The sequence below is a fragment of the Danio rerio genome, chromosome 6 (assembly GCF_052040795.2).
Source record: "Danio rerio strain M-AB ecotype USA chromosome 6, GRCz13ab, whole genome shotgun sequence".
In the NCBI taxonomy this organism is placed as follows: Eukaryota; Metazoa; Chordata; class Actinopteri; order Cypriniformes; family Danionidae; genus Danio; species Danio rerio.
The window spans coordinates 58,505,001-58,531,013 of NC_141026.1; the positions used below are offsets into that span (position 1 = coordinate 58,505,001).

The window sequence follows — 26,013 nt, forward strand, 5'->3', positions numbered from 1 at the left end:
ACAAACTAACCAACTAAATAACCAATCGATCAATCAACCAATCAACCAATCAATCAATCAATCAACCAATCAATCAACCAACCAATCAATCAACCAATCAAAACAACCAACAAACCAACCAACTAAATTAAAAATCAATCAATCAAAATCACCTTGTTATATTTATTTCACAGTAAACTGTAATACATTTCAGTAGTGTTTGTATTTTTTTTTTATTCATATTGCACGCTGACCGCAAACATTAAGCATTCCATTCATACAGCAAATTACATTACAGTACACTTACTCTGCACACTATTACGCTTATCTGAAAGTAGACTTCATTAGCTGATAAACCTGCCTATTTGCTGCATCATCACACCTGTGTGTGTGTGTGTGTGTGTGTGTGTGTGTGTGTGTGTGTGTGTGTGTGTGTGTGTGTGTGTGTGTGTGTGTGTGTGTGTGTGTGTGTGTGTTGAACCAACAAAGAAAAAGAGAAATAATTCAACTGCATCACCTTTATATCAAGGTCTCCAGTGTTAACACAACACAGAAACACCAGATTGACATCACATGCAAGCTTTAGAGAAAAATAGATGATAAATGCATTTAGTTATTGCTGGTTGTGAACATCTAGAGACTCTGCAGTTTACATTGATCAAAGCATTGGCATGAACTGCAGCAGGACACAGATTTCTCGGCCCACGACACATCAGGTTTTCTGAGATCGACACTCATCTAGCAGACTGACCACATCTAGACCCTGTTTACTCCTGCTGTTGTGTTTCGATCGATCAGAGCACGAGTAGACAAGTTTACTTGTGGCACAAAGCCAGATTTACCCTGATCCAGAGCAGCTTTTATTCTGAAATAGAGAGTGCAAACGCAAACTGGACCAATCAGCTTTGAGAACAATTACACATGACTCAGGACATTACTGTATATTGCATAGATTTGTTAGGATAGACAAAAATGCGGGCGGCACAGTGGCTAGCAAGAAGGTCGCTAGTTCAAGTCCCACCTGGGTCACTTGGCATTTTGTGTGGAGTTTGCAAGTTCTCCGACATGTTGGCGTGGACTTCCTCCAGTTGAATGAGTGTGTATGGGTGTTTCCCACTACTGGGTCACAGCTGGAAGGACATGTGCTGCGTAAAACATATGCTGGAATAGTTGGTGGTTTATCCCACTGTGGTGACCCCTGATAAATAAAAGACTAAGCCAACGGAAAATGAATCGAAAAATGGAAAACCCCGGAAAATGAATTTGTTTACATTTATTTCTGTGCATATATCAACATAATTTCCATTTGTAATAAGCATTGATAATAATTTAATTTGGACAAATTTAAAGGTGATTTCCTCAGTACTTTTAAAAACTCTTAGATATTTTTCATAATCCTCAAATATCATCCTATATTCAAACAAACCAGAGAGCAAAAGAAAGTGTTTTTATACAGCTTTCTGATTATAAAAACAACTCAGTTTCCACAAATCTAGTCACTTTCCGTCCCTGTTAAATAAAAAAATTCAGCAAGCAAAGAGTTTTATGAAGCTAATAATTTATTGTATTTACATGTTTGCTTTATATTACATATTCAAATGGTTTAGAATATATATATATATATATATATATATATATATATATATATATATATATATATATATATATATATATATACACACATACATACACATACCAGAGATTGCGACTCTGTACTGACAGATGTACTGATGTGTGTGTGTGTGTGTGTGTGTATACATATATATATATATGTGTGTGTGTGTGTGTGTGTGTGTATGTATATATGTATATATATATATATATATATATATATATATATATATATATATATATATGTATATGTATATATATATATATATATATATATATATATATATGTATATATATATATATATATATATATATATATATATATATATATATATATATATATATATATATATATATATATATTAGGGATGTAACGGTATTGTAAATACCGTCATACCGCAATATTAATTTTTTCCGATATTACCGTAGTCGCATGACTCGGTAAAACTATAGGTCTTCTGAGAAAATTTGCTCAGGCGAATGAAGCGAACGGGAGGTAGCGAAAACTACAATTCCCATCAGCCCAGGCTTGGCCATAATCCCTTGCGGTCTGTTGTCGCTACAGATCCAGTAATGCGGAAATGGAGTGTGCTGCTAGAAGCGGGGATCAAAAAGAGCTGGAAAACCCTAAAGCGGGTGTTGTCGCCGCGCGCGTACTGAATAGTGGTGTTGTCGCGCGAGTTCTTATCAGCTGTGTTGTCACGCGAGTTCTGTAAAGCGGGGACGGAGGGTGTGCCGCGTCGCGTGGGCACTTTTGATCATTTTAGAAGGGAACTTTCTATCCAAGACTAAAAAGGGCATGTGCACTGCACAGGTTGAGCACTGTGTGTGCACGTGCCTGCAAGTTGGGGAATACGACTAATCAGTCATGGGGACTGCAGAAACACAGCACACTGTTCAGATTGATGCAGACATGAGATCTCTATCTCACTCATGGTTTGTCCTCTCAAGTGGGGGAAAGACAATGCACAACGTTCCCCATTGCTAACAACCTGGGCCAAGTCATATCGCTCTGTCCCAGAAACCTCAGTCCCAAATGAGAGGGTTTTTTTCTGTTGCAGGGGACATTGTAAATACCCAGAGATACCAGCTTTTACCAGATTATATTTATATGATAATTTTCCTTTAAACCCATCTCTATCTAAGTGAGTGAGTGATTAAATGTTAAATGTGATGAGTTTTCAACACTACTATATTGAAACTTAATTTTTTTTACATGGTTTAATATTTTTTTGTTATTAAAATTGAAGTTCCTGTTTCAAAGCTTACAGATAGATGACTAATTTGTATGTCATTGACACTTTTGACACTTTTTTGGAGTATTTTCATTAGTTTTGTTTTTTCCTGTAAATGATTCAATAAATACCGTACCGTGACATTCATACCGAGGTATTACCGTACCGTGAAATTCTGATACCGTTACATCCCTAATATATATATATATATATATATATATATATATATATATATATATATATATATATATATATATATATATATATATAATACTTTGGTTGGTCATAATATTTCACAATTTTCTAACAAATAACAACAACAACAACAAAAAAATTACAGAAACATTTTTGCCTGAAAGCATGCTGCAAAACCCAGTAAAACAGAATCTCATCTGGATGAGGTTAAGTGATTAACTAATGAAACCTTATTGTAATCTGTGACCAAAAAATTATCTTAAACATGAATTAACTGCTTATTTAAACACTCTAACCATAACCCCATCCTTCAAAACATTTGCAGAAACATTTTTGCTCACAATAGCAGACCAGAAAGCAGGTCGAAAGATGCTGGAAATCCAATAAAGCGGAATCTCTTCTGGATGAAGTTAAGTGGAATAAGTCGCTCTATTAGAGTATGAAAATGTCTTGAGATTACAAATACCAGCCGTCGGCGCAGGTGTAAAGGAGCTTGTTGTTATGCACGATGATACAAACGATAATAACAGCTGCGAACGGCGAAACAACTGAAGACAGAACAAATCAATATAAATCAAGGAAACAATAGGATTAGCGTCAAACACGGCGAAGGCAAAGTTTTGTGTTTATTTATCAGCTGGGACCTTTTTACGAGGCCAATGTTATCGTCGCATTTCCATAAAGCAGCAGGCAGGCTTTTGTGCCGTGACACAAAAGGTTGATTGATTGCCTAGAGATTTTTTTAGTCATTACACAATGAGTGTTTCACGCTAAAAAAAACACTACACACAACAAAACACACTTGCCACGACGGTTGGAAATAATGAAACGCCCTTGGACGACACGTAGCCTTCGTTAACCGTGACCAGAGTTAAGGGCAAATGCTGACATTATGGATGGATCAGCATATAATAAAGCCTTTACTATCCTGCAGAAGGGTGTTGATGTGCTCTTTTAATGCTGTAATGACCACTAACACATCAGTCCAATTTCTGCACTCACATTTAGGAGTAAGTATAAAAAGGTTGCAGCGAATGTCAGGCATTAAAATACAACAGAGTTAGAAATGCACTTAATATAGTACATTAATAAACATCAGATACTAGATCGGTTCCCTTCTGTGGTCTGTGCTTTTGGTGTTAGTGGGTTTTTAAAAAGCAGTTCGCGAGGTCACAAATATGAATTATGCACGACAAATTATGTTACACTTAATGTAAATATATTACATCTAAAAAATGTATGTATTCACATTATGAGTGTACACTCACCGGCCACTTTATTAGGTACACCTGTTCAACTTCTCGTTAACGCGCATTTCTAATCAGCCAATCACATGGCAGCAACTCAATGCATTTAGGCATGTAGACATAGTCAAGATGATCTGCTGCAGTTCAAACCGAGCATCAGAATGGGGAAGAAAGGGGATTTAAGTGACTTTGAACGTGGCATGGTTGTTGGTGCCAGAAGGGCTGGTCTGAGTATTTAAGAAACTGCTCATCTACTGGGATTTTCACGTACACAGTGGGTATACAGAACATGGTGAGAGAGAATAGAGAGATATCCAGTTAGCTGCAGCTCTGTGGGTGCATTTGCCTGTGTTGATGTCAAAGGTCAGAGGAGAATGGCCAGACTGGTTCCAGCTGATAAAAGGCATCTCTGAACATGTCCAACCTTGAGGCAGATGGTATTTCTGCTGCCACATTCGGATGGTAGAGTCAGAATTTTACATCAACAACATGAAAGCATGGATCTATCCTGCCTTGTATCAACGGTTTAGGCTGGTGATGGTGGTGTAATGGTGTGGGGGAGATTTTCTTGGCACTCTTTGGGCCTATAAGTACCAAATGTGCATTTTGTCAACGCCACAGCCTACTTGAGTATTGTTGCTGACCATGTGCATCCCTTTATGACCACAGTGTACCCATCTTCTGATGGCTACTTCCAGCAGGATAACACACCATGTGATAAAGCGTGAATCATCTCAGACCGGTTTCTTGAACATGACAATGAGTTCACTGTACTCAAATGGCCTCCACAGTCACCAGACTCAATCCAATAGAGCAATTTTGGGATGTGGTGGAACGGGAGCAAAATCTCTGAGGAATTTTCCAGTACCTTGTTGAATCTTTGCCACAAAGTATTAAGGCAGTTCTGAAGGCAAAAGGGGTCCAACCCAGTACTAGTAAGGTGTACCTAATAAAGTGGCCGGCGAGTGTATATATATTTAAAATTTCAGTGCAACTGGATATGCACATGTTGTTTGATAATGTTATTATTAACTTGAGAAAATACAGTTAACTTATAGCAAGCCAAAACATAAAATAAATAAAATAATAATAAAAATATTATTAAATGGCAACGCAATGGCACAGTAGGTAGTGCTGTTGCCTCACAGCAAAAAGGTCACTGGTTGAAGCCTCGGCTGGGTCAGTTGGCATTTCTGTGTGGAGTTTGCATGTTCTCCCTGCATCCGCGAGGGTTTCTTCCGGGTGCTCTGGTTTCCCCCACAGTCTAAAGACATGCGGTACAGGTGAATTGGGTTGGCTAAATTGTCCATAGTGTGTGAGTGTGAAGGAGTGTGTATAGATGTTTTCCAGAGATGGGTTGCGGCTGGAAGGGCATCCGCTGCGTAAAAACGTGCTGGATAAGTTGGTGGTTCATTCTGCTGTGGCGACCCCAGATTAATAAAGGGACTAAGCCGAAATGAAAATTAATGAATTAATAATATTATTAAAAATAAATCTCATCAGCCATATCTATATCATTCGATGACATGTGAAAACCACTATTCATGGATCATAGCTTAAAGCCAAAATACTCAATAATTATCATTTAAAACCTTCAATTCTTATCATTAAAGCAGGTTTTACTCAATTGACATGAAGATATTCTTAAACAATTTCAATTTAAATCTTATTCCCAGAGATGGGTTGCGGCTGGAAGGGCATCTGCTGCGTAAAAGATATGCTGGATAAGTTGGCGGTCCATTCCGCTGTGGGAACCCCTGATTAATAAAGGGACTAAGCCGAAAAGAAATTGAATGAATTTATTTAAAGTAATGCTTTTGTGTGAACTGTCCCTTTAAGATGAGCAGCTAATGAAGACATATTTATTGTCTATTTTTCAGCAGAGTCAAACTTCTTGTCTAAAGTATCTGGCATTTATCTTCACTAATTAGCTTTTTCTGTAGCCCTTGTTATAGTGAAGACATAATTCCACGCAATTACGCTTTAAGTGTCCTGTTACGCCTGACTGTTTGACAATGAATTTTACTCTTACCCAGGAATGAGCAAAAGTTTATCCGTTGCTCTGTTTTCCCCTGTGTTTTTCTTCAGGCTGGTCATTGGGTTTTCTAATCACCAAGAATGCTTCTGAACGCATTGCTTTAGCTCGTGAAAAAATTTGAATTTCACACGTGCACATTGTTCTGACATGATGAATGTTTATTGAATGTGAAGCATTAAATCATATTTATAGAGATCAGTGTGGTGCACAAACACTTTCTGGGCATGGGGAAAAAACAACAAACAAACTGAACAACAAATGAAATTAATTATGTAGGCTAATGAGTGTCTGTGCTTACAACACGTTTCCTTATCCACGAAAGAGAGTGAAAGTGAAAGAAAACAATGAGGAGGCTCATTCTCTCAGTCTCGCACTGCAGAGGGTTCGTTAAACTGTTTTCTCGCTATTGAAGCATTCGGTTTTTCCACTTACAAAGTCTTTCATGTAATTAGCAACTTCGCTATGACGCAATGCAACTGAAACTTAAAGGAATAAATAGATGACTCTCTGATGGGTTTATTCTCAAAACACTCATTCATTAAAAGAATAAGCTCAACCCTGTTAGACCATGCGTCATGGCGTAGAGTGAACTTTTCTGTCCTTAAAAAGCAAATCAAACCACTTTTACTGTCACATCAGCAGCAGCACGTGTGCCATGATGAGTGAAAAGTTTAGGTGCTGGCTCCAGACAGTACAAAATACAGACAGTGCAAATACGACGACAATGTAAAATTGACAGCGATATATACAATGAAACGGTGTCAACATAGTTGTAGGCAGTATTGTTTCAAGTATGGATTGGTTAAACTGCAGAGCATGCTACATATTAATAGCGTGCATTGAGGGTACGGAAGAGTCTGTGTGAGGTGTGTTAAGTGTTCTTCAAGCCTGATAGGAGTGAAGAAGCTTTCCTTCAGTCAGCTGATGCGTGACCGAATACTCCGGAACCGTCTGCCTGAGGGTAGCAGAGTGTATGGCTTGGGTGGCTGGAGTCACTGATAATTCTCTTGGCTTTCCTCATGCACCGCCTGGTGTAAATGTCCTGGAGGGAGGGAAGCTCACCTCCTACTACGCGTCCAGCAGTTCGCACAATCCTATGTAGGTCTTTGCGATTGCTGCTGGTGCTATTTCCATACCAGGTGGTGATACAGCCAGACAGGATGCTCTCCACAGTGCAGGTGTAGAACGAGCGGAGGATGTGGGGGCTCATTCCAAACCTCCTGAGACGCCTGAGGAAGAAGTTGTTGTGCCTTCCTCAGCACTGCGTCTGTGTGGGCAGTCCATGTCAAATCCTCAGCGATGTGGACTCCAAGAAACTTAAAAGTGCTGACTCTCTCCACTGTTGTTTTGATTTGATTTGATTTGAAAGGTTGGAACACCCCTGGGCTAGGTGGTAAAGAATCAAAATAGTAACAATCATGGATCAAAACACAGGAAATCAAACAAGGAAAAATGCTTTGTAATGTTCGTAAGGGAAACAAGACTCAGCAAAGTGTCCGTGAAAGTAAGTAGTAAATATAGTCCATGTATGTAATCAGTGAAGATGAGCTACAGCTATGTCTGTACAAAAGTGAATTATGACACGCCCTTAATGCTTTAGTGTAACCCCACCGGTTCTACTCCACCCAACCCGCTACGAGCTGGGATTGAACCAGCAACCTTCCGCATGGGAGTCAGTTGCTCTACCAAGGAAGCTAAAGACCATAGCCTCTAGCGACTGTCGCTAGAGCACCTTTAGAGGTCAGAGCAGTGAGGTTTACCTGCACAGCATGCACTAGCTGGCCTCTGTTACACTCACCCCCCAAACCTCACTCTCATCCAGGTGACGGCACCAATGTAACCCCGGCGGTCCTACACCACCCAACTTGCTCCGAGCTGGTTTCAAACCGGCGATCTTTCACATGGGAGTCGGTTGCTCTACCAAGGAGGCAAGAGACCATGGCCTCTAGCGTCGGTCACTAGAGCACCTTTAGAGATCAGAGGAGTGAGGTTTACCTGCACAGAACACACTAGCTGGCCTCCGTTACACTCACCCCCTAAACCTCACTCCCATCCGGGTCACGGCACCAATGTAACCCCACCGGTTCTACGCCACCCAACTTGCTCCGAGCTGGGATCGAACCGGCAACCTTCCGCATGGGAGTCGGTTGCTCTACCAAGGAGGCTAAAGATCATGACCCCTCTGTCGCTAGAGCGCCTTTAGAGGTCAGAGGAGTGAGGTTCACCTGCACAGCACGCACTAGCTGGCCTCAGTTACACATGCACGCTGCGCTTTGGACTTTGCGCCTAGACCACTAAAATAGGCCCCTTGATGCGCTTGGGCTCAACCACTTCCACTGGCAGAGCAGTGATAGAGCACAATGCTATTGGCTGTTTTTTAAAGGGGAGGAGCTGCACTGTGTCCAACCCGCTCTTCATGTTTTGCCTGAGATTACATCAAACATCTAATAAAAATGCACATTTCAAACACTTTACAGGACCTTTTTTTGAGGCGTGCTAATCATAAAGCATAACATTCATTCTCCCCCATTTTTTAACAGCGATGGGGAGGAAAATCATCCAATTAGTGACATTTCGCAGTCCAATAACACAGTGAGTGATGGCAAAGTGAACGCACCAAGCTAACCGCGGCCTGTGATGTACTGAGGTGTCTTTGAAAGTGCCGGCGACCCCTGTGAAAGACCTCCGCACCTCATTAAATGCAAATGGAAGAGCATGTCTAATTGTTCCACTCCATTTCTGTCTCTAATTCTGAGCCCAAAAATGATAAAAATCTCTGAACTGGAAACAATTACACTGCCTTTCTGTTATGAAACGATAAGAGCAGGGTGACGATTGGCAAGCCAGGTCCTCGTCTTTTAGTCTCCTTGGGATATAAAAAAAAATAAAGTGCATTCATGCTGAACTTCTGAGAGAATCCTTAAAGATGTTGATGGAATAAAGGGCTGTAATTCTGGAGACACATCTGATGCTGTTTTGTGGAGGCTTCTTTCATTTTCTATCATTTACAGGTGAATATATATACAGTTAAAGTCAGAATTATTAGCCCCCCTTTGATTTTTTTTTCTTTTTTAAATATTTCCCAAATGATGTTTAACAGAGCAAGGAAATTTTTACAGTATGTCTGATAATATTTTTTCTTCTGGAAAGAGTCTTATTTGTTTTATTTCGGCTAGAATAAAAGCAGTTTTTAATTTTTTCATCTCCATTTTAAGGACAAAATTATTAGCCCCTTTAAGGCAAGGCAAGGCAAGTTTATTTATATAGCACATTTCATACACAGTGGCAATTCAAAGTGCTTTACATAAACAGGAAATAAAAAGACAAGTTTAGGAACATAAAATGCAGACAATAAAAATTATTAAAAGCAGATAAAAACAAATTAAAATGAGTTAAAATTTAGGCTATTCATTTTTTCGATAGTCTACAGAACAAAACCATTATCATACAATACCTTGCTTAATTCCCCTAACCTGCCTAGTTAACCTAATTAATCTAGTTAAGCCATTAAATGTCACTTTAAGCTGTATAGAAGTGTCCTGAAAAATATCTAGTCAAATATTATTTACTGTCATCATGGCAAAGATAAAATAAATCAGTTATTGTAAATTAATTATTAAAACTATTATGTTTAGAACATGTGTTGAACATATCTTCTCTCCGTTAAACAGAAATTGGGGAAAAAAATAAACATGGGGGCTAATAATTCAGGGGGGCTAATAATTCTGACTTCAACTGTATATACAGTGAGTACGGAAAGTATATATTTTTTGTTATATTGTAGCCAATACAGCACCCAATATTGACAGAAAAACACAGAATTACTGAAATTTTTTTGCGAATTATTAAAAAGACAACTGAAATATCACATGATCCTACAGTATTTTAGACGCTTCGCTGTCTTTAACTCAGGTGCTGTCCTTTTCTTCAAATCATCCTTGAGATGCTTCTGCACCTTCATTTGAGTCTAGCTGTGTTTGATTGTTATATGCAACCCAGGCTCATTCTGGAAACGTAGTCCCGCGGACATTTCTGGAGACCGCGGAATACGTCCCGGCAGGTACGTACGGCTGTAGTTTTTGTGAATCCGCGAGAGGCCGCTGTTGTGCGCTTTCGCATCTCAGACACCTCTCACGAGTGCAGTTTGCGCCCGCGCTGTTCTCGCGTGAACCCAACAGAGACCACTGTCCGACTGACCGGATGATTAACTGCGCGACCGGCCAATCGGCTGACCCCCCCTCCTCCTTCCCTGAATCCAACCAATTTTACCGATTGACCCGCCCGCCCGCTCACTTCCCTAAACCCGAGCAACAGTTTACAAAAGCCGTCCAAAAAAAGAAAAGCCCTGATTTTTTTCTACCACGTTTTCGGATTTCAACACGTTCTCACCCTGTTACGAAACTCGTTCACTTAATTTTTGGGATTCTGTTTTTGTCTTACCTGATTGCTGGAACCGCTCTTCCTCGTATTCGAAACCGATCACTGTGGTCAACTCCTCTCTGCATCTCAAGCCTGCCAACGTACATGGTGAGCTGAGTGGACAAACGGGTTGCAGCGGGGAAGCCCTCCACAAGGAGGTAAGCAGTCGGCCGGCAAGCGCGAAAGGGAACAGCGTCACACCGCCCCGCAGCGTTCACTTGAAAAAAATAAATGCAGCCGTACGTACCTCCCGGGACGTATTCAGCTGTCTCCAGAAACGTCCGCGGGACTACGTTTTCAGAATGAGCTTGGGTTGGTTATATAGTTATTTATTATGGAACCAAATCCATTTTTTTTCAGAAGATATTCAGTAAAGCATAATTTAATATAACAATAGTTACATAAATAAATACACAATAATACATCTTTTCAGGCATTTCTATATCATTTGATGACATGTAAAGCCTATATTTAAGGATCACAGCTTGATGCCAAAATAATAATTATCAATTGGCAAGCCACCTTCTTGTCTTTTAGGGTGCTTTCCCACTTGGTTCAATCTCCTGGTCCGAACCCAAGTTTAACCGTTTACCCTTGCCACCTTTTTGGCTGGTTTGCATTCACACAGTCTTTTTTTCCTTCTGAATCCCTGTACCCTTGAGTCATCAAGCAAGACACAGCCCACATAGATTAGATAGATTAGATTAGATTCAACTTTATTGTCATTACACAAGTACAATGCAACGAAATGCAGTTTAGGTCTAACCAGCAGTGCAATAGCAACAAGTGCAGGATACAGGAATAAGTTATAAAGTGCAGTTATAGAAAACTATGGTGATATTTACAGATGGATGTACTATGAACATTATATACAGGTTGGATAAGCTATAAACAGATTTACAATATATGAATATATGTGCAGGTTGCTATTAATAATCAGTAGTGTGCAGATAGATAAACATGATTACAAGTGTATATGTAACAATATATGAATATATGTACAGGGATAGATAAACATGATTACAAGTGTATATGTAACAATATATGAATACATGTACAGGGATAGATAAACATGATTACAAGTGTATATGTAACAATATATGAATATATGTACAGGGATAGATAAACATGATTACAAGTGTATATGTTACAATATATGAATATATGTACAGGGATAGATAAACATGATTACAAGTGTATATGTAACAATATATGAATACATGTACAGGTTGCTTTTAATAATCAGTAGTATGCAGATAAATAAGCATGATTACAAGTGTAATGGTGCATTTCCCAAACAACGACATAACTCACGGCTGAATTGTCATAGTGCGATGCATCGTTTGGGAAAAGAACAATGTAGTGACAAGTGTTTCCCAAAACCCGTAGTTTCTCTGTCACAGATCCATTGTTTGAACTACGTTAGTTATAGTGTAAAATGCCCATAATGATGCTCTAAACAGGGTGGAGTAACAACTTCTTTAGAGAAGAACCCCATCATATCTAAGTGCAAATCATATTGTTTTACACACATAAATAAAAAAAAAAAAACAATATTAGTTTTGGTAAAAACATGCCCTCACTTTCCATATTAATTAAAATGTTTGTAAATGGCACATATAGGGCCTGTGCTTCCTTTACAAATATTATCGAGAACATTACATAGTCTATTCTAAAACATGAAATCAAAAAAGCGAACACATATTCTAATATTAATGATATTAAAGATGATGATGATCATGATCATCATGATTATTATTAATATTATTATTGTTATTAAAGATATTGTTCATTTATTTATTTATTTATTTATTTTTTAAAATTCTACTTTTACAACGACACATTCAAACCACTGCAGAAATGTTTTAACCAGCAGGCCCATGTCATATACAGTACAGAAACTTAATAAATAATCTACTATAAATTAAAAGCATTAAATTATGCTGTGTTTTTGGTTTTTCGCTTTTAAATAATAGGTCACCAACAGCTTTTGTCATGAGGCACAGCTGTGTTCAAAATTACATAATTTAAACTTAGATATTATTCGAATGTTTTTAAAGTGCACTGCGAGGCGAGCGCAAATGTAAACATGAAGATCGCTAAAACTGAACTGTAAAAATAGTTGAAAAGCAAATTACACCTAAGAGAGATGACTTTAATGCTTTATTTAAAAAAGAATATTCAAAGTTTAAATGTTAGAATGTTATAAATGAACAGGGCATAGGGAGGATTACTGGGAATAGAACACAGCCAGGAACCATGTTTCTAATGACAACTCTAGAGGTGTAGTTGCAAGTGTAAAAATTTGTGATGCAGTTTGCAAATATTCGATGGAACAACTTCGCCCTCAATCCCCGGGTCTGAATGCAGACTCAGTGCAGCAGGTCTCTTGCCCTGCTTATTCCAAACATTAGCCCTGCTGGTAATCTGGAGGATTCAGGCAAACATAGCAGCATGGCGATGTGTCTAAATGTGAACGAACTCCTGATAAAAGACAACGTCCCCTATTCTCTAATTCTCGTAATTCTCTCCTGACAAAAATGCTTGCTGCACACAAACAGCTTTGCTATATCAGCCCTGACAGCACCGCGGGGAAAAACATGCAACAAACCTTTATAGATTATGGAAGCAAACACATACAACCCTTTATGAACGGCTAAATACTGCGTGCCGTGAGGTCCTGATGTGGTCTCACCCAGTCCTCAACATAGGGTCACAGTTTAGCAGGTTTGCCTTGCCTTCGGAAAGCACATGCAGTCATGAATAATTAAGAAGCAGACTCTTCTCATAGGATAAAAAACTCCGCTATGAATAATAATGAGAAACCGATGCGTCATCACTCAACTTGCAGGTTTGTGCTACGTCACCACTTTTGATCCGCCCCAAAAATTAAACCCAGAATATTAAATTAGCTGACAAAAGCTCAAAACTATCCAGTTTTCCCCACAATTAAAGCTGACATGTGCTAACAATGTCTTTAGTGATGCTCCGCACACACAAATCTGTTTAAATCTCAAAAAAAAAAGTACTCAAGGGTTTCTTGAACCTTTAAAGATGTTGCTGATGGAATAAAGGGCTGTAATTCTGGAGACACATCTGGCAGTGTTTTGTGGAGGCTTCTATGGTTTTTCATTGGGGTTGTACAGGTGAAACCGGCCCTCTGTGGGGCCCGAGGGCATGTTGACAATGCCTTAAAGGCTCTCTCTGCAGTGCAAATCAAATCCTTCGCAATCCCTCAAGGTTGGAGATTGTGGCACGTGGATATATGCGGACAGCCGGTGCTCTTCTCTGCTTCTTCATCTCTCCATCTGCCTTTCTTCTCACAAATGCACTTCAGCTCAGTATCCACTGGCTGTCACATCCGTTTTGAGGGCAAAAACAATGATAGCTTTGTGTGAGAGACCCAAAGTTCAATTGTTTTCTGATAATATTCGGCGGTCGAAGCTCTGAATTGGAGAAAAGCCGGTGTGACTGTCACGTCTGATGCGGGAACGCTGTGGAATTTTGTGTTTCCTGTTGCCAAACATCAATTCTTGATGCAATGTCAATGGGGCGATATTTAAAAAACATACATATCGTTTGTTTTTTTACTTATGCAAAGATATCAGTGTATAGACTACAGTGGCGGTTCGATGAGCAAGACCATCAGAAACTAGTTACCTTTCTTTTCTGTCATCCAGTCCTGCAGCGCTGCTTTACCAACTGATTGGGAAAAACTGCACGTAAAAAAAATGTGCTCTATGACCAGAAACAAGTGTAAATGTTTTATAGGACTTGGTAAAATTTAAAAACAAAAATTTTAAATGTAGAACTTTATTAGAAGGACATTTAATTAATTAAAAGCACAGGATCGAATGCTGGACAAATTTGTTAGTATAATGAACCACGATAGTCATCCCCTTTTTAATGCAGTCCAAGCGTGTGCAAGCTCTTTCAGTACTACATTAATTCAACCCCGGTGCTACAGAGAAAGATACAGGAAGTCTTTTTTACCAACAGTGATCAGATTGTATAACCAAAGTCATACCAGATGAATTGTGCTGAACTTGATTTAGATATTAGATATGTACAAGTGTTTACTCGTTGTTTTTGGAACCAAGGTGTGCAGTATGAAATGTAATCTTATTATTGTTTTTATATGTATGTAACATATTTATCTATTTATAGTATGGAGAGCTCTGCTGTGACATGTGAATTTCCCTCCGGGGATTAATAAAGTCAAACTAACTAACTAACTAAATCATTATTATTTTGCTTTGGGGAGAATCAGTGGAGACATCCCAGTAGATATCCGGTTTCTGAAATACTCGGACCAGCCAGTCAAGTACTAACAACCATGCCACGTTCAAAGTCACTTAAATCCTCTTTCTTCCCCATTCTGATGCTCGCTTTGAGCTGCAGCAGATCGTCTTGATCATATCTACAAGCCTAAATGCATTGAGCTGCTGCCATTTGATTGGCTGATTAGAAATTTGCGAGCAGTTGGACAGGTGTACCTAATAAAGTGGCCGGTGATTGTATACAAATTATACTACTATATTAACACCTGTCAACCCACCAAATGCGGGTAGATCAAGCTGTGGTGGGATATTCCTGGTTTATACTACTGCGTCAAGTGATTGGCATGACCCACGGCGCATGCAACGCGCATAGCTGTGCATTCACACCCCTGTGCGCTGTTTCTGTTCCTCTGCAATAACACTTCCGGAACACTAGCAGGCAGTAGGTGTTTAAGTTCCTCTGTGTCGAGTTTCTTTGCAGGTGTTTTAATTTTTCTGAACGCTTCTTTAATGTACAAGTGGTTTAATCTAGCTTATTTTGAGGCAGGAACCGGCGGACGTGCGAAAACTTTAATCATGAGGTAAACACAAAACAAAACTTTCCATCCGGAGCTCCTTCACTGGACTTAGCACTTGTAAACATTCACTCCATCAGGCTCTACTCTCGCTCCCGCCCATATTCATCAGCGCTATCAAGCCGACCAATTACAGAGCTTGCGCTACAAGTCGTTGCGGCGTGTAGCTACATTTTTTACAAGGTGCGCGTCAGCGACGACGATGGCCATGGCTATGCGCCGTAGCATACACATCCGCTTGACGCAAAAGTATAAATCGTGCTTTAGACAGACACTTTCACTAGCCACTTTGGCTGGTTAAAAATAATGTTTAAATCGTAGTTTTCTCAAAAGCAGGGTTCGACAATCAAGATGGCCCAATATTCGTGCAAATGTGATCTTAGAATCGAGAAGCAGCAGGACTGACAAAAGTAATTTTGCTTGCGCCAATAAAAGAAAGCAGGTGAATACCAAATGAGGACGATCACTCGTGGTAACAGGTTTACTTGCGCGAAACAACCGTACCTAGAGAGGAACAACTGGTGCGTTCAGTTCTTTTTGAAATAGACTTTACAAAAAGCGATGATCGTGTACCCACATTCCTGCTGCTTTCAAGAGATTAGGAGTAAAAAAAAAACAAAATACATATATATATATATATATATATATATATATATATATATATATATATATATATATATATATATATATATGGTTACACTTTACAATAAGGTTCAATAGTTAATGTTAATTAATGCATTTACTAACAAGAACAAACAATGAACAATACATTTACTACTGTATTTGTTCATGTTAGTTAATGTTAGTTAATGAAAATACAGTAATTCATTGTTAGTTCATGTTAACTCATGGTGCATTAACTAATGTTAACAAGCATGGACTTGAATGTTAATAATGCATTAGTAAATGTTCAATTATGATTAATAAATGCTGTACATGTGTTGTTCATGATTAGTTCATGTTAGTAAATGCATTAACTAATGAACCTTATTGTAAAGTGTTACCATATATATATATATATATATATATATATATATATATATATATATATATATATATATCTTTTTGCAGGGGCGGATAGCGGACTGGATATAGTGTGGAGAAGTGCGATGCTTATGAAAAGGTTAGGGGTGTTAGGGTTCATGGCAGGTTAGAATCATTGTTGCAGGCCAGATACACTGTCAGGCCACCAGGAAATGTCCCGGTGCTCCCTATGGCCAGTCGACCCCTGTCCTTTTGTAAGCCGCAGCAGACTCTACTTTCACTTTAATTATTCTTTGAACAGATTATTAAGATGCGCAACATTAACTGTGCATGTGATCATCCTTTCATGATCACACACAGTGTGAGTTTTTTTACCTGCTTTCTTTTTCTTACAGATATTTTGATTAATATTGTTTAATTATCAGTTTTTTTTTTACAATAACATTGCTTTAATATGAGATTAACTCCCCTTAACTGATGATCTGAGACATTTAGCCAGGACAGATAAATTTGGTAAATCCCTAATTTTGAGCCCTGAAAAGTTATGTTAAATAAAAACTAATCGCAATGCGACACAACCCATTCGCCCATGCACATTGAGCAAGCTCATACACAACACACACAAAAGGTGAAATGAATGAGGAGGCATGTGGACATAACACAAAATATAAATCAAGTCATTTTAGCATGTCAAAGCCAAATTTATGCGTACAAAATATATTTTTCAAAAAAAGTAATGAATTGCACTCATCAAGTAATAGCTTCGTACTGTTTTCTTTTTTGCTTTTACATTCTTCGGGTGATTAAAAACATAAACGTTTCAGTACAATGCCTTCCTTAGTGTGGTAGTGATGGGTCATTCATGAACGATTCATTCTTTTTGAACGAATCTTCAATATGACTCGGGAACTACGAGTCCTCTCAGGGAGTGATTCGTTCATCCGCGCGTGCGCACATTTGTGCAGGTGGTATCGTTAATTTCAAGTCTTCATCACATTGGCAGAAGCCAATCATATGCGTTAAGAGCCGGAAAAAGAATTGATCCGCTCATCTCTCGAGTCCTCTATCGGGTCTGAGTCACTCGTTCATCATGGGCCAAACATACGCGTTTAGAGCTGGAAAAAAAATTGAACCGTTCATCTCTCGAGTCCTCGGGTTTGAGTCATTTTCTCACGTGATGAGCGAACGATCATCGCTCCTATCGGCTTAGACTGTGCATTGATTAAGATTATATGTGACTGTCAGTGTAATGTGAATGAACCCCTGACATTTGAAGACATGAAGAGGTGAGCTGAGCAAACAGACAACAATACCTTCATAGACAAAAGAGCAGGTAAACATTCAAATATTATTTTCTCCTTGTTATATTCTACTTTTGACTTATTTGTCGTGCAATCAACCTTTTGGGTTAATTGTAGATGTGTTCGGAAGCAATTCGTAACATTATAATAATATTTTGGCAAATTGAACCAAATGAACGAAATGACTCGAAAAAAGATTCGTTCATCTTGATGAACGAGACTCAAAGTTCCGAGTCAGTAAAATGATCCGAACTTCCCATCACTACAGTGTGGGAGAAAGATTTTTTTTAATTACCCGAAGAATGTAAAAAGAAAAAAGAAAAACAGTACGAAGCAATCACTTGATGAGTGCGAATTATTCCCTTTTTGAATAATAGCATTGACAATATTGACGCACTAAATAAGTTTCTTTAAACACTGCAAGGGCGCAGGGAAAACTTCATTACTCTACGCAGTTAAAATGATCTTTTTCCAACAATACAATTGTGGCTAGTGAAAAAGGCAAATGGCTAGTAATGTTGGAAATCTACTAGCCACAGTGGCTGGTGATCAAAAAAGGTAATGTCAAGCCCTGACTACAATCCACAACATTTTTCTGCAATTACGACTAAAGTAAACCACAGTATTTATTACAGTTGATCAGTTTGCGATGGTAAATACGACAGTATGCTGTAGCAGTCATTAACAAAGGGTTGCACCTACTCAAATAAATACAGTATAAAACACTTTATTATGGCTCAATATATTATATTATATTTTCTCTTTTTCTGGCCATTCTCTGCAAACCCTAAAGATGGTTGTGCGTGAAAATCCCAGTAGATCAGCAGTTTCTGAAATGCTCAGACCAGCCAACAATCATACCACGTTCAAAGTCTCTTAAATCCCCTTTCTTCTCCATTATGGTGCTCGGTTTGAGCTGCAGCAGATCGTCTTGACCATAGCTGCATCCCAAATCGCATACTTATGCACTATTCTGCGCCATTTTGTAGTATAAATAGTGTAAGTAGTGTGTTGAAAACTCTAAAAATCATAAGTGCTCTTTAATTACCCGGATGATGCACTCATTCAGCCGGTAAAATGTAGTGTGTAATGATGGACACTTCACGCACTTAACGACTGCAAGTTTGCTCACGTAGCGGAAGGGGCGGAGCTATCGGGCGCACATGTTGGAAAACTTTATTTATTTTGGATGGTGAAAGCAAAATTCTCCTACGAGAGTGATTATAGCGCCTCCCGATGGTGAATGTGGTTATACTCACGGCAGGTATTATTTGATAACTCGGTCGTTTATTTCACTGATTTGGCAACCGTCAAACGTCATCAGGGAAACGGTTTAAATTTCCGCTTAGTAAAAAAACATTAGTGTGCCATATGGGACAACACTACATACATATACTATCCTGTTAAGTGTGTAAGTGCATAAGTACATAGTGCATGAATGTATAGTGTGCCATTTAAAACGCAGCTCAAGTCTACATGCCTAAATGCATAGAGCTGCTGTCATGCGATTGGCTGATTAGAAATTTGCGCTAACGAGCAGTTGGACAATCAGTCAATAATCAATAATCAAGACTGGCAGAAAAGATCTTGCCTGTGGTTGCACAGAACCACAGTTCAATACATCATAGTAAAAATACAAGATATTGTGGTGCTAAATCAACATCAGCAAACAGTTCGAGGCAACATGATGGTGACTAAATAAACCCGCATTTACATTTTGGTTGACCTGTTCAGTTAAAAGTTCAGCAGAGGTCTGATTATTAGTCTGCATTATTGATTTTCCGAGAACTGGTCTCGCACCAAAAGCGGAAAGATGTAAAAAACTTGATCCGAAGCCAAACTCCTCTTCCAACAGCGCCAGATTCCAGCAAGTCAGCTCCCGCCACAGTCCTCCACATAATGGGCTGATAATCCATCTGTTTGGATCCTCTCGAGTGACTTCCAGTTGAAAACAAAGAGTTAACCCTGATTGCCACTCTCAGATGAGTTCACAGCCATAAAAAAAAGCGCCATCCTCTGCCTTCAGTCTCCATTCTTCACACCGGTCGGTCCAGGGGTTTCATGGCCGAGCAGAGATGCTTTTGGCAGTTTTCCCGGAGTGAAGCCAATTGAGGATTGATTTAGATTCTGGGTGCGAGAGAGAGAGAGAGGCTATCTATGAAGATATTCTATTCCCTTTGTGGAGGCTTTTTCCAGCTCTGGAGATGCGTTGTACCCACAGACGTGCCTCTGAAAGTCGGCATCCCGGCCCCTCGGCAACCCAACCAGCGCTCGCAAAGGTCACGCCGAGCCAAAGGCCGTTTCGGAGGTTTATGCAGAATATCAATGCTGCGGCTGCATGGCAAAGCTTCTGTGAGTGGGCTGAAGCATTTGGGTTGTGGAAATGAAAAGTTAAGTTTAGTGTGGGACTTCTGTGGCTGCAACATTTCTACATTCGCTAATATAAGGGGAGGAATGGTCGGCAATGCATTGTCAGTGCTTATAGATGCATTTAAGTCCTATATGGAATTAGGCATGCAACAATTAACCAGTTTCACTATTAACGGCATTCTAATTCATCACGGTTAATTAATCGTAAAGGCTTCTCAACACCGCATTTCTGCACGAAACAAAAGTGCAGCAACTAAAAGTTATGCCAACTGTGCACTAGTTTGCAGTGTTGGGCAGGCTACTTGAAAAATGTAGTGAGCTAAGCTATTAGCTACTCTACTTAACATGTAGCTTAACTACACTAAAAGCTACCCCCTGGGAAATGTAGCAAGCTAAGCTAATAGCTACATGGCAAAAGTAGCTTAGCTACATCCAAGCTATTTTTGCCATTTTTATTTTGAAATCGAAGCAACTTAAATCCAAGTCAATCATATCTTAGTGATCAATAAAACTGTAAATCAAACATATGAGGCATAATAGTACAGTTCAGTTATTTACTGTAAATAATAGTAATGGGATTTTTTTGGAATATATATATATATATATATGGGCGAGGCAGTGGCGCAGTAGGTAGTGCACAGCAAGAAGGTCGCTGGGTTGCTGGTTCGAACCTCGGCTCAGTTGGCGTTTCTGTGTGGAGTTTGCATGTTCTCCCTGCCTTCGCGTGGGTTTCCTCCGGGTGCTCCGGTTGCCCCCAGAGTCCAAAGACATGCGGTACAGGTGAATTGGGTAGGCTAAATTGTCTGTAGTGTATGAGTGTGTGTGTGTAAATGTGTGTGTGGATGTTTCCCAAAGATGGGTTGCGGCTGGAAGGGCATCCGCTGCGTAAAAACTTGCTGGATAAGTTGGCGGTTCATTCCGCTGTGGCGACCCCGGATTAATAAAGGGACTAAGCCGACAAGAAAATGAATGAAGTTTTGTATTTTTTTTTATTATTATCTGTTTTCTAGGGAAGTTTGATCTAATTTATATGTTATTTTATATATGTTATAATTTATATGTTGTTGTTATTATTATTATTATGTTATTTTTGCTCCTTATTTCTGTAAATAAATTGTATTTTCTTGTTAATTCTCAGTGGTTGTGTTTTTGGTGTATATTTTGGGAAGAGAGAGCACGGGGGCACCAGGGATTATATTTTTATTCCCTGTTATTTTGTTCTGTTTTGGTTAAACCTCTTTTTGATTAAAGATTTTTAATTTAGTTCATAAAATAGAAGAAATAGCTCCAACAGTGTATGAGTGTGCATGGATGTTTCCCAGTGATGGGTTGCAGCTGGAAGAGCATCCGCTGTGTAAAACATATGCTGGATAAGTTGGTGGTTCATTCTGCTGTGGCGACCGCTGATTAATAAAGGAAATAAGCCGAAAAGAAAATGAATGAATGACTTAAACACACCTCAAATATCAGAAACCAAATTCTTCAGTCAAACATCTCACTATGAACACATTTCATGCCATTTTCTCATCTGAGCTGCTCTTGATCTTCATGTGATGGCTGTGTGTATGGACTGACTCATTCTTTTTCTCCTTTCCAGTCTTGTTGTTTAATGAAAAACTAAGCTATTTTTGAAGTCTTCTGAAGGCCTGCAACAGGTGATGAAGATCAGGCTGGACGTCAATAACATCAAATGTCACTGGCTCTCCAGCGTCTCATAACCAAATGTCAAGACATCAGATGCACCATATCAGTGGCGGAAAAAGTGCTGAAAAATCAATCCATACTGAAGTAAAATACCATTACGTGCCAAAAAAGTAGTGTAAGTAGAGTAAAAGTATCTGTTCTAAACACTAAATAAAAGTAGCCTGTACAAAAGTATGCAAGAGTAGTGGCTATTACACTAGGAAAATGATACACTGCAAATAAAAAAAATGCAGCCATTTTATTTTAAGGGGGCTTATAAGTGCAATTATTTACTACAAATTTTAAATATGAGATTAATTTAAGGTAACAACACGTTACATTGATATATGCTACTTTAATAAGCCTACAGAAAGCAGGTTGATGCGTTAACATGTGAAGCGAATCTGTGAAACCAAAGACACAAGAACCATGCTGTGCCAATGTTATGATCACCAGTGATCGAGCAGTTGCAGATCACTGGAGAACTACAATTTGGCCACTGAACTACAACTCCCAGAACTCTTTGCACTCATCAACTCCTGCCACAGCTGACAACAATCTGGACACTGACCCACACACACTGCTGAAGATTGTTATTGAACGATTACATGAACTATATACACTCACCGGCCACTTTATTAAGTACACCTTGCTAGTACGAGGTTGGAGCAGCTTTTGCCTTCAGAACTGCCTTAATCCTTCGTGGCATAGATTCAACAAGGTACTGGAAATATTCCTCAGACATTTTTTCCTATATTGACATGATAGCATCATGCAGTTGTTGCAGATTCGTTGGCTGCACATCCATGATGCCAATCTCCCGTTACACCAAATTCCAAAGGTGCTCTATTGGATTGAGATCTGGTGACTATGGAGGCCATTTGAGTACTCATTGTCATGTTCAAGAAACCAGTCTATTAGAAAGCTGAGTTGACAAGCAGTTCGACAGGTGTACCGAATAAAGTGGACGGTTATTGTATACCGCTCAATTTTACAGACACTTGGCTGAGTCTTGTTTTTCTGTACGCATTAAAAAGCTTGTTTCACTGCCTGTCCTGACCATTTGCCTGTTTCTGACTGCGTATTTTGGATTACCTTAACTGTATGCTACCAGTTTATCCACCAAACTGCATTTGGATCCTCAACTCCATTGTACCCCAACTTATAACAGTCATTATGTTTACACTAAGGTTATGATCTTTGACCCCTGACTAACAAGCTACTAGGCCACAAAACAAGCTCCTGAGAGAATGCATGCAATTTGTGCATGTGTTTGAAAACGTAACATTCTGTAGTGTATTGAGGGACATCATTATCATCATCATTATCATCAATATCATCATCATCATCAGTCTCTCACTCATTATGAGTGATGATTTTGTGTGTTTTTGGGCACTTTTAATGTGTCCACACTTTAATATTTATAATGTAATCGCTTCACAATCATGAATAGGGGTCTCTTCACACCATCAGTGTGCAGCATCCACTTGGATGATGTGACGGCAGTCACAGGACAACGGTGCCAGTGCACTCACCACACACCTGGTGGAGTGGAGAGACAGTGATACAGCCAATTTAGTGGATGGGGATGATTTGGAGGCCATGATAGGTAAGGGCTAATAGAGGGAATTTGACTAGGACACCGGGGTCGTACCCCTACTGTTTACGAGATGTGCCATGGGATTTTTAATGACCACAGAGAGTCAGGACCTCAGTTTAACGTCTCATCTAAAAGACGGCTCTCACTGACAATATAGTGTCCCCTTCAGTTTACTAGGGCATTAGGATTTACAAAGACTACAGGTTGAGTGCCCCCCAGCTGGTACCATTTCCAACAGCAACCTAGTGGTCTCCCATCCTAGTACTGACCAGGCTCAGCCCTGCTCAGCTTCGGTGAGTAACCAGCCTTAAGCTGCAATTTGCTGTATTTATGAAGCATTTTGAGGTCGGTCTGTCTGATGTGATTTTTCTATGCGTGATTTGATTGAACAGGAATCACAGGATTAATTATGCTATTAATCAAACACCATAGACAAGAAAAAAATAAACATAATAGAAAAATAGCACAGCAAAAGTACTAAGACTAAAATGTACTGTAAAAAGCAATTATTCATGCATTCATTCATTCATTTTTGTTCAGCTCAGTCCCTTATTTATTAAGAGATTAAATAGTGCAATGAACCGCCAACTATACCAGCAGATGTTTTACGGAGTGGATGCCCTTCCAGCCGCAACCCAGTACTGGGAAACACCCATAGACTCAGATTCAGACACACATGCACTATACGGCCAATTTAGTTTATTCAATTTCCCATTAGCGCATGTGTTTGGACTGTGGGGGAAACCGGAGCACCTGAAGGAAACCCACGCCAACACAGGGAGAACATGCAAACTCCACAGTCAGCTGACACAGTTGGGACTCGAATCAGCAAACTTCTCGCTTTGAGGTAACTAATCACTTTTTACAATGTACACACTTTCAAAACTACTTCATAAAGTACAATTCCTAAGGGAAAACTACGGTGGCCGGGAAGTGCAAAACAACATTACAAAGTGGGAAACACTTTTACAAAGCTCGAGACAAATTTACATTTTGGAAAACATTTTTACCTATCATCAGACACAATTACATAGGAAAAACAATTTTACCAGGGATGAAGCAAATTTACATTTTAGAAAAGAAATTAACAAGATGCAAAACAATTGTAAAGTTGTATCTGGATTTGAAAAAATGTTTTCTAAAATTCCATAGTGATTTAAGTATTTGTAATACATTACATCATACTACTGGTCCCCATATATGTATTTGAGAGCTGCTGCAGAAGTGAAAAATTATATAATCTGATGTCCAAAATCTTAAATAATGTGCAAAAGTCAAATGGAGTTCTTTCATAACACTTTTTGTGTGTGTGTGTGTGCTTTACCAAAGTGGTCACTGTGACCTGCTGTTGCATAGAAACAAGGTTTTTGGAGGGGGAAAAAAATGCCTTTATGTTTCAGAGAAAGAAAAATAACCGCATATTGGGTTTGGAACAACATGAAATGAGCAAATGACGGCAATTTTCATCTCTGGGTGAGCTCGTTCTCTAAAGACGACTTTAAGCAGCACTTTACTCATGTTTGCTTCGTCAGAACACAATTTCAGCATTATAAATGAACTTAATCTCACACAGAGCACGAACAGCGGAGTGTCACAGTGACAAATCTCTGGTTAAATGTTAGAGCTATAGAAGAGCAGTCATGTTGACCTCTTTCAATTTTGCAACGTAATAAATTTGTTAAAACTAATAACTGCATGTAAAAAGCACATAACTGATGTTCTTCCACCATTGCTATTTTAGGCGACTTTTCCCATTCATGGTAGTGACGGTTTTTAACTGTGCATGGGAATACATACACTGTAAAAATGCTCCGTACAATTCTTACATGTTGTTACACAAATGTTTTAAGTTAACTTCATTGTTTTTGCAAATTTAAGTGGATTTAATTTAAAACAATTAGTATCTGCCATATTATTGTCAGATAAAAATGACTGATCATCCATGATGACTGATTGAAAACTGTTCAGTCTATTATATTGAATGGCGATCGGAAACAATGCTCCCCATTCGGCCGTCTCAATAGGGTATATGCCGAAGCATGCTAGTAGGACTTTTAATTTGACAGTAACCTGGGTTAAGCGCTTCCGGCGAACTGAATGCGTTTAAGGTCTGTTTTTTTTTAAAAATCAGCGATCTCCACTAGCTGAGTGATGTTCGATTTAAAGTGGGCCTCAGATTGTACAAGAAGCACTGCATTAAATTACATGTTCCCCCGCCATGTCTTTATAAAATGAGCATTTATTTTACCCCAGTATATTCAATGGAGCTTCTGCACTAGCCTGCCGATTCTGACGGGTGTGTGCGAGTAAATGGCTTTTTCTCCCGTTTTACGCTTGAGCAACTAAATAAATGCCAAAGTTTATTTAACTGAATGTATTTTAATAACATTACAACATCGATGCTGTAAAAGGAACCGTATAAAATGGAAAAAAGTTCACAATAACAGGTCACTGGAAGTTTATCAGCATGGGAACACCACTAGCTCGGCATATACC

The 26,013-nt window shown here is 39.0% G+C and overlaps 1 protein-coding gene and 1 long non-coding RNA gene across 2 annotated transcripts in view; one reads left to right on the top strand and one right to left on the bottom strand.

The window, feature by feature from the left end:
- slc12a5a (solute carrier family 12 member 5a) overlaps positions 1-26,013 on the bottom strand; it is a 2,560,186-nt gene that overhangs the window by 2,462,607 nt on the left and 71,566 nt on the right. The window lies entirely within an intron of this gene.
- LOC147843698 (uncharacterized) overlaps positions 23,687-26,013 on the top strand; it is a 341,063-nt gene continuing 338,736 nt past the window's right edge. Inside the window, exons 1-3 of the long non-coding RNA XR_015494403.1 lie at positions 23,687-23,810; positions 23,910-24,442; positions 24,492-25,417. This is a non-coding gene — a long non-coding RNA (uncharacterized LOC147843698). The remainder of the gene's footprint in view (positions 23,811-23,909; positions 24,443-24,491; positions 25,418-26,013) is intronic.